Raw genomic sequence first — 11338 nt, 5'->3', positions numbered from 1 at the left:
GTTGATCGAGTTTGTTAACAATTGGAAGAAAAACCAAATTATGAAAAATAAAAAGCATCTCAAAGATATATTTGCAACAGAAGATTACCCTAAAGATGTGCTTCAAAAAAGGAAACAGCTGCTGGAGCAAATGCATACGGAACGAAGCAAGGGAAATTACGCAGTGATTATTTACGACAGACTAATAATCAAAGAGAACAACACTAGACAAGAAAAAAGGAAACGAGGACCATCAAACACTCCTCCTCCTCCTCAAGAGCATAAAAAACCTCAAAAGCAGCACTTGAAAAAAGCAATGAAAACTAACGCCTTCGACGGCTTAATGAGAAACAGAAATAACCTCACCTCTACACAGGCTTCAACTTCAAACTCGTCCAGCTAGGAAAGAATCATCAGCCACCGGAAGAACAACAGTAATAAAACCAATGACAGGAAAAACAACCCAACATTCCCCAACCCGGCTGGTCCCCGTGGGGAATTAGACCATCACCCTCCACCTCCAATTAAAAAGTCAACGACACCGAACAATCGTCTTACAGTTTGTACCTACAATGTTAGATCTCTGTCCTCAACAGAAAGATACCTAGAACTTATCAATGCCTTGGAAAACGTCAATTTCGACATACTTGGTTTAGCTGAAGTAAGAAGAATGGGCTGCAGTATAGACGAATACGAGAATCACATTCTTTGCTATATCGGAGAAACTAAAGGTCTGCACGGTGTGGGCTTTCTAGTGAAAAAAGCTCTCAAGAAATACTTCACAAACTTCACAGGAATATCAGAAAGAGTGGCTTTGCTGACGCTTAATATCGAGGGATCAGAAATCTCAATAATACAGACCTACGCCCCCACTGAAAGANATATTCAATTTCAAGCAACGAAGAACTAGAAGAATTCTACAAGGATCTAGGCAAAGCTCATTCTATAGCGAGTGGCACAATATTGGTTATTGGCGACTTCAACGCAAAAATAGGACAACCAAAACCCGAAGAAAACCTAATAATGGGAAAATATGGATATGGAGTCCGAAATGAACGAGGAGAACGTCTTCTTGAATACGCAAAAGAATACAAATTGGCAATAACAAATACCTTCTTCAAGAAAAAAGCAAGCAAAAGATGGACCTGGACCTCACCAGACTTCAAATACAGAAACGAAATAGACTACATACTAACTAATAGACCGAAACAAATAACTAATATAGAGGTACTAACAAACACAGGGTTTCCATCAGATCACAGAATGGTGAGATCCACGATACTTCTATGCGGCTCCAAAAAAAGCAGAAAGGGTTTTGTAGCACCAGTAAAGTTACCTAAGACCGAAGAGGAAATACAATTGTACACTGAAAAACTTAAGTTAAAGTTGAAGGAAATTAACTTAACCAGCGAAACTAGCGTCCAAGCATACTATGACCAAATAACCAAAGCTATAACAAACAGTTTAAAATCAGAAAAAACAGCAAAAACGTCATATTATAACAAAATACTAAGCGAAAACACAAGAGAACTAATCAAGAAGCGAACAACACTAATCAATATTAAACCAAAATCCAAAATAATTAAAACAGAATTAAGCAATCTATTCAAATCTACCAACAAATCTATCAAGAGAGACCATAGGCAACATAGGAAAGAAGTTATAGAGAGAAACCTTAAACAATACAGAAGTACAAAAAGAGCATACAAACAATTAAATATGCATAAAACCTGGATACAAAAATTAGACAGTAAAACACAAGTAACCAAATCCAGAAAAGAAGTTTTAGAAACAGCTACAACCTATTATAAGGATCTTTACAAACGACAAACCAAACAGACATCTAACCAAGAACAAACAACTTCCATCAACGGAGACGAAGAGGTGCAGCCATTAGAACAACGTGAAGTATTTAATCAGATAAAACTACTAAAATCTGAAAAAAGCCCCGGCCCAGACGGCATAAACAATGAGGTAATAAAGCTGGGATCGGAAGTCCTAACCGGACATATCACAAAGCTCTATAACATGGTTTTGCAGACGGAAGAAATACCTAAACAATGGTGCTCATCAGACATCATTCTGCTATACAAAAAAGGGAACCCTCTTGACGTGGGCAACTACAGACCGATCAGTTTGCTAGCTAGCTTATACAAACTATTCACCTCATTAATACTCAAACGATTAACACCTAAAATCGACAGCAAACAACCTATAGAACAGGCAGGCTTCCGGTCTGGGTTTTCTACAACTGACCACATACACACTCTAGAACAGGTAATAGAGAAATACAAAGAATTCAATAAACCTTTATATGTGGCATTTGTAGATTACTGCAAAGCCTTCGACAGCATAAGCCACAATTCTATCTGGGAAGCACTTACATCATGCGACATAGATTGTAAATACATAAGAATATTACGTAATATATACTCGAACTCTATCAGCCGAGTGAAACTGGAAAGCAGAGGGGATGAGATCAAAATAGAAAGAGGAGTAAGACAAGGTGACCCTCTATCTCCTAAGTTGTTTATCGCCGTCCNTTAATTCCATTTTTGGCATTTGATTTAAATCAGTGATTTTTATTAAAAAAATCATGCAATATAAATCGTGATTTAAATCATGATTTAAATCAACTTGATTTAAATCAAGCAACCCTGTAGTGAACCCAGTCCTAACACAAACATTAGACTCTGTCTCCACCAGAGGCGATGTGGAATTGACGAAACCTTTTCTCTCTGCTTTGGAGGAAACTGGGCTTTATAGTAACTAGCGATTAATGGGAGTTATTAGGTAACTTGTGATTGACATATTACCAGTTATTAAAATTATGAAGATCAATATTAATTGCAGAAATTCGTAATTTTGTTGTAGGTGCAGTGAGCCGGCCGTACATTATCTTATGCCTTACGAATAGCGACTTACAAAAACGTTAAGCTATTTTATATTTCTAATAATACTTTAATGTTTATCTCTAAGGTAAACGTCATCTTCAAACCATGTAACAAACTTTGACAGTCCTAAAGAAATTACACATTTCTTTTGCAGTTCAAATGTCTCATTAATTTAATGTACCTACTTTAGGTAAATAATGAAGCAATCATGGTTGTTATTTCCCATGCTCTTGCTTACAGATCTCATATGAAAAATCTCTTCACCCTGTTATGTCGCTCGCAATCCAGAATTTCATTCTCATTGAATTGCACTTTAACTTTATATATTTTATTACGTACGGTAGGACTCATTTACCGTCTTAAATAACGTTTCTTACTTTAATTTTAATGTTGTAGATAGGCACATACTTAATTTGTTTGTTAATGAAGTACTTTGGTAGAATAATTATTGTTGTGTTAAATAAATATAATACTTAACACATAATGGCTTCATTAATGAGTTGTGATAACAATATTTACAATTAACTAAAGTATTTATTCAAAGTTTGTTATGTTTTTATCTTTAAATTATATGCACTTACTTTACTAGTTAAAAGTAGTTCATATAAGACGCAAATGCCTGCTATATTTCATTTAATCGCTAGTCTTTTAGTGCCATATTATTAATGTAGCATGTTTTTTTTTAATAGTTAATAACTAATCAAGCAGAAAAGTTTATTTCAAAAAAATTATTTTGTGAAACTCCATTTTTCCATTTTCATTTCCATAGACTTATTGTTAATTTCTGTACAAATGACTCTATCTTTATAATGAAGTGAAATACTAATTCATTTTACCACATTTTAGCTACAATCAAAATAGTACCTCCGAATTTTTTCTACACGTCTGATCATGTAAATAATGTAATTATAAATAAGTAATTCTGTAAATAATAATTACCTATACATATCTAATTAATGGATAACGTTCCTAAAGATTGACGATTAGGAACAAGTGTTCGATCTCAGTTACTATTTAACATAATATTACCTATAAGAGAAATGAAACATAATAATATTAAAAGTCGTTCAATAATTCGCTTCTGTAGATCGTTACAATTATGATTTGTTTGTTATTATGTCATATGTGTTCTTAGGGCGCTTTCACACTCTAGTCGACAGAGCAAGCCTTTTCAATCGTGAACTCGCCATAGTTTTATTTACAATCCCTAACCGTGGGGTATTCTTGGATTTTCTGAACTGAATGCCGAGAATAAGTGCCTTTTTCTATTCTGCATTCGTTAGTGAATTCAAAAGTAGGTTTGTATTGAAGAGCCAATAACGTAACAGAAGCAATTCCTTACTTTTAAAGTGTGTTGCATACGAGTACATAAAATAAAACTACGGATGCACTTAGGTATGTGCCTACCTATCAATAAAATAAAACAAAACAAAAACAAAATGTTATTACTTACGTCAATTTTGATCCACTGTTACGTAAATTGAGTTCTTCTTCCATAACTCAAAGGTCACATTTTTTTCCTCTTTCTTTGTTTTTTATTTAATTATTTTATTATTATAAACATTACAAATTGCAAAGATATCATAAAGATTGCTATTCATTTTATTTATGAAACCTTTCAGCAGGCCATCCTGTTATCGCTAGATTTTGGTAGACATATCAAACTTAACATACAACAAGTATGTATGACGTAGGTTAAGTACTACCGTACTACCTAGAGCCTATGGAAACTTTTTAATGTATAAAAAAGTATACCTAAATAAACAAAGTGCTTGCCTTACACTAAATTATGCTTTCAAATGTACCTACCTTTTACTTTAAAATTAAATCATTTATAGTTTATTAACATTTGAAAAATATTTCTACGAATGTTTTAAAATGTTCACCTGATTCACGCTTACAGTCAAGTATCAAAAGGCCTTGCTACAATCATCAGCATTAGCGAATCTAGTTCCTAGAATATTATACATCATTTTTGGATCTACTTATTTGTACGATGCTAATATGCGAGAGGTAGAGCCGAAAATACTTATGTGTTATCCCAACAGCCGTACGAAATAATGGTTAATGGAGGGTAGATAGTGATTATTTGTGCCTAGTACCTACGTCATCTACCGGACATTTAAAGACTTTGAAGCTATAAGCTTGACTATAAAACTATCAGCCTTTATCTTGAAACTGGTACTATTGCACTGGTACTGTTATTACTAGATAGTTTAATATTCAACTACCCTACAGGCATTCCTTGTTTCCATATACTAATGTCTACTCTACAAAGTCCAAAATATGAATTACCTTAAATTTTTATATTTTTTAAATAAATAACCAATTTTTAGAATCGCTCTTCGATCTCGATATTATTTTATTAAGTTCTAAATATGTATAAAGTGATATTCTAAACTTATTTTGTAGAGTTTGTCTAGAGACGAATATTTTGTATTAATTTATAAATTTGCTAGATTGTGTAGATAGCTATTAATAATATAGGTATTAAAGTTGTGAGAACATACTTTTAGGTGGGTGCTGAAAACTTATGGGACATGATGAGCTAACTTTTATCTATGTGATATACTTACGTTCTTTATAGGTGTTTCCTAAACATTTTATTCCCATTTTTCTGTCATCCAAACATTTCCCCTAAAAATTTCAAAATTATGTATTAAATGCTTTTAGATTATAGACTTAAAATGTATGTAAATCATTTTCTAGATAGATATTTGTAGTTCTCACATACTGTACGATACGATGCAGCATTTTAAGATTAGCACAACTTTATGTATTTGTAAGTTGTGGATGTAAAAACACACGAAAATAAAATAATCTGAAATGAAATGGGGTTTTCTTAATTTTTTGTCCCATAACCAAATATTTTAAACCAAGCAAAGAAATGCTAGGTAGGCAGGAATTGATCTTTTCAGTTTATAAAAACTCTACATTTGTCTATGTTATCGAAAGACTGGAGTAGGTAACTGAAAGAAAATCTCCTTCATATTTATTAATTTCAGTTCATACTACCCACGTCTTACCTAAAGATCTGTAATATGGTTTATATTAGTTACAGGAATTTGCATATAAAGTCTAGCTATACTTCACGAAATACGAGTACAAACCCCAAGTAGTGAACTCACTTCCTCATTTCTAAACAGCTTCCTTATACTTATTTTGGTTAAATTTTTCTACTTATCATTATCATAATATTGTGTTAGTTTTAACAGCTTGGCATTTAAGCACGGATACAATATTCTCGTTGGTATAAAAATAGTCTAAACATTGATTATTTTATTACGCACAATCGTACCTAAGTAGCGATTTGTAGCGCGCGAGAGCAACGTACGACACATGACACGCGAAGAACCTCTGATGGTCATTCATAATGTAAGTGGATCAGAAAACTGTTCAAGTTTACTATCACTCTTCTCACTTCTCAATCACGAACCATATTGCATGCCACGTGAGTTATCTTTCGCACGCAAATGATGCGATACGATTTCGGGTAAATATTTATGCAATTTGTTTCCATGCGCTTGTCGCTTCGATACTAATTGGTACGCGGATACTGTTTTTTTGTTAAACATGTTACCTAACAAAATTATCTTAACTGTAACTGCGTAATGGAAACCTACCTAAACCTTTAGAAAATACTCTGACTTTCCTTACGGAACGCTTGTCCTATCGGATGCTTGAACTTTGAGCCAAATTATCTGGTCATTTGGATTGAACTATGCCTAATCTAAAAATTTATCACACTTATTTGTAGTAATTGACATCCGTCCGCGACGTGGTTATATAAACAGTCTAAAATAAATTTATAAATAAACGACTCCGGAGTAATAAACTCTTTTGTACCCAATTAATTTTATCTGTCTTTCTCTTCCTTTTGCACCTATCATTATGAAATAATTAATTAGATTTTTGTTTTTATAATAATTGACCTTTTTATTGAAATAAATCCTACCTACCGATTAATTGAAAATTACATTTGTTGCTACCCACAAATGGATAAAACATTTTTTTTATCTATTACACATTTTTTCTGCATGACTCTGATGCAAATAAATAACCAATTTCGTAGACCATAGTATTTGTTTGATGAAGCAAAAAAGAAAACATTTCTTTTAAAATTTAATGTGCAGGTAGGTAAATAGGTATTTCACGGAGGTAAGAAGAACCCACCTGCTTCAAATCTAGACACACGGTCACACGGTAGATAAGTTCAAGTAACAGAACTGGCGAGCAGCACCGTGTGTAATATTACACAAACCATTTGGAGCCTCCCACTTTATTAATTACCTACTTCCAAAACGAAGGCGATATTAAATAACACACTTCTAGAAACAAAGTGACAATTCAAGCAACTTGTCATCGGAGACATAGATAGAGTGGCTGTTATGAATAATAAATTAATAATGATAAACAATAGGACCTAAATAGACAATCACACTAATGATAGTGGAAACAGTCTAATTGAACCGTAGTCGTAGTAGCCTTGATCATCTATTGATTCGGGTACTACCTATTCATAATTTGAAGAAGGAAATACATATTTCAGGTTTACGTACTATGCCCTATTTTTCGAAGTTATTTGTTTCATTCAGGGCCGGGTTTTTCATTTTTATCGGCCAAGAAAAAAATTGTTTTTCTTTAACGCCATTTCATTAGCTTCTTAGCTCTAGCATTATTCGGGTGACACATTCTTTACTTACTACGTGGTGTTTTCTAAGGTCTCTTTGTTGTAACTAGAAACTTCTAGACTTTTTTGTGTGTAATTCTGTTAACATCCTACAATATGCGATTTTTGAAGAAACTATGCAGTTAAATGATACCTACCTAAAAGTGTCTGTGTAACAATTAAAATTAAAATCTATGTTTAATATTATTTCGAAATACGAAATGAAAGGTACCTAGTCAGTTAAATAGGTGATCAGAAGAAATAAAACAAAATCATACATTTATTAAAATGCATTTTAATATTTTAATAACATCACAGAACTTTTATAACACAGAGTGGATAAAGGTTGACGCAACACCAATGACAGAATCGGTGCCGTCCACCGACACTCCTCAAGATTGACAACGTTTGACCAGCAGGCGGGCTCGCTGCAGGCGATGCGTGCTCTACCTCTTGCGTCTTCGAGACCGCGACCGATGGGACGAGGATCGGGAGCTCCACTCCAGGCTGAGATCACTGGAGGACGATGGCGTCTCCGGGAACTGGGCGTTTGAAGTCCACCGACACGATGCACACGCAGCCTTTGGTGCCGCCGGCTGCTTCTCAGCTGCACCTGCACTGCTGCCTCCAGCATACGACTCTAAGATGTGTTTATACGCGCACTCCACTGGCTCGGGGCTCCGACCACGCGCTGCACAAAGCCGCAGGCGAACACACGCGTTGCAGTACCCGCAGATATCACCGCGGAGAGTGTTACGAACCATTTTGATTATATTTTATGGACAGTCCGTATCGTAGCACACATTAAAGACTAATAAAGTAGAGTTGTTTCCGCGCGGGATATTTATGCGCTAGCACGGCCTGGCGGCGCGCACGCGCCTCGCGATAACCCCGGCCGGCGCCAACGCTGCCAGTTACCGACCGCCTTAGCTGTACCTAATCTAAGAAAAAAATAAACTTTTGTTATATTTGTCGCCATAGAAAGTAAATAATATGCTAATTAAAACTTTGCGTACTTACCTATTCAAAACAAGGTAATTTTTTCTCCAAATTGTTTTGATACAAGACTCAAAGATCAATGTTAAATGTACATAATAATATTTTGATAGCTCTTAGCGTAAGCACTTATAGATAACAACATTAATTTTAGATGAATATTTCATCAGAAATGGTAATTTATTGGGCGCCACGTGCGGACCTGTCTAGACTCTAGAGTAAAGGAGCATCCAGCAGACTGGCCAGTATCAGATCAAGGATTCGAGACCCAAAGATCACCTGATTATGGAGCGACAACTGAACAAGTAAGTGTAAAGAATCAAGGTACTAAAAAAAATATTATTTCTGTACTGTTAATTGAAACCTTAGTACTACCCAGGTACCTAATAAAACCCTTTATTTTTCATCTGAATATTTTAAAATCATTGTGCGTGTGGCAAAGGTGTTTACACCTAAAAAAAAGTACACATTTAAGTACTACCTACCTATTCAAAAAAAAAAATTTTTTTCACGGTAAGATTGCGTAAAGAACTTAGGTATTTAGATAATCCTGAGAAGATTATCAAATACCTGGTTTCAGGTACCTGAAATTATATCTATAGTTTTTGCTAAACTTAATGCTAATCATATTATTCGACCATTATAAATAGATAGTTCCAAACGTGCAGTCACAAAACACCCATTAAAATTGACCATAAAGCCACCAGGAGCTGTGAGTGCATCATTGTTCTGGTGTTTTCTAGATTTATGTCAATGGTACTTGGAACTGCTCTAGATCTTAACTGGTAATAACCAGCTTATCAGCCTCGTTTGTGCGCTAATAGCTAATGCATTGTAAACATTTGAACTGTCGTTTAATTAAGCAGTTCCAATGATTGCGTTGTTACAATCAAAAACTAATATTAATTTAGGTGCTAGTACCTACTACTGTTAAGGTCTTAGCCTAATTTATGCCTTTGTCTTAACATAATTCATGTCATTATAAAGTGGGTTATAAAAGAGGTACCTACCAATTTTAAAAATCCTAACTAGCCTTAAAATATCCCGGATCATGACTCAGACTCTACTTAGGGTAGAATAATGTGTTTTCATATTGACTCTACCTTCCATTATGTATCATAAAACTAAGATAAACACCATATGCAGGTATCTACTACTAACTCCTATAAGGATGTAGATAGGGCGCAAACAATAAATAAATCTTGCTTTTATTGAATGAAAAATAAGAAAATTAATTGTCATTTACTCGCTGCTATCAGTTTGACAAAGTGACTGTTATCGCCGGGTACTAACTACATGGTGTAAACAACTCGAGGCTATTTATAAAGCCCTACAAATAACTTGGCCCCTGATCCTTCCAGGCCTATCGAGCGTTTTCGAAATATTATCGCGTTTCTTTACGACCTACCTACCGCAGATTGATGCACCACGCTGTCATTCTACACTCTACTGACTACTCCTTACTATCAATAGTAGTGTACCTACCTACATAAATGTAAAGTAAAGATATGTTGGTAGGTTAGGTAGGACTACTATTTCTATGATGAAATTAACTGCACACTACACGATAGTATTTTTCAGAAACTGGTAGACTTGATTTAGAAATAACGAGTAGGTAATTAATGTGTACCCACCTTAATAGGTGGGTAGTTTCTTAATAGGTAATCCAGATCCTATTAAAAAAAACTCTGGAAGTTTAAATCGGTTATGCAGGTAACTATTGCGTTCTCAAAATGTATCTGGAATAATAAACAAAACACGTGAGACTTTAGTGAATTTCTTGTCTAACTGGAACAAAAGCAACCAAAATCTAGTAAATGTGACATTGCTTGCATGTGGTAGGGTAGGTACCTACTTACTTACCTATCTTAAATCTTTATACAGGGGTGTTTTTAACTTACTGGGGGCTCTGCTAGGCATTCAAAGATCATTTCTCTAGAAAAAGGAGAAATTGCTTGATTACCGAACTACAATATATTATGTGTTAGTAGGTATTATTACAGGCTTAAACTAACAAAGTGTAACGAAAGATGGTCTATCTATCAAAGTGCCCACTGAAAAAGAGGGCTTGGCTTCATAAACCAGTATCTATTGCAGATACCTAGTTACCTTATTGCGACCATGCTGATGATTCATGATAAAGTATTAATTTTATTTAATGTTTCGCATTTGCCAAAAATGTTGCTAAGGAAGATATCAGAATTGATTCTAGAATTAGGCCACAAGACATTAAGTAGATATGATAAACGGTCATTTAGGTACAGTTAAAGGAAATAATTTATTTTGTGACTAATTGGAAGTCCACTATAAAGGACGTACGAAATCGTTTCACAATAGGTATTTGATGTACATTTAATGATACCTAATACATACCTCATATTATTATATAAATTCCGTCTAACCGGATTTAATGCTAGGCCGCACTACCTAGGTATATGTAATACCTACAGCTAAACTGCCGCGGTTTTTAAACTGCGTGACTTTTTAATCAAGCGGCCCGCCCCTGCGGCTTATTCCCGCGACTTATTTTCGCTTTAATTAAAAGAAACCTTTGTTAAATCTTTGGGCCTTTGGCTAGTAATTGAATGGACCCAATATTCACGTTTGTGCTGACTTTTCTTTATTAATGAAATATACATAGTACAGCTCTCAGCTCTCTTAATCCATCTTCAAACTGTGAAAATCGTATCATCCAGTTTCGCGGTTTAATCCTTCGGGCGGCTTCGCGGTTTGGCGGTTTACCGCATGCGGAAAAAACCGTAGTGCGCCTACTAAAAACATGTACTACCTACCTACTTCT

The sequence above is a fragment of the Ostrinia furnacalis genome, unplaced genomic scaffold (genome assembly GCF_004193835.3).
Source record: "Ostrinia furnacalis isolate ACB-3 unplaced genomic scaffold, ASM419383v2 OfSCF4672, whole genome shotgun sequence".
Taxonomy (NCBI): Eukaryota; Metazoa; Arthropoda; class Insecta; order Lepidoptera; family Crambidae; genus Ostrinia; species Ostrinia furnacalis.
Note: the sequence above shows the minus strand (reverse complement) of the source record.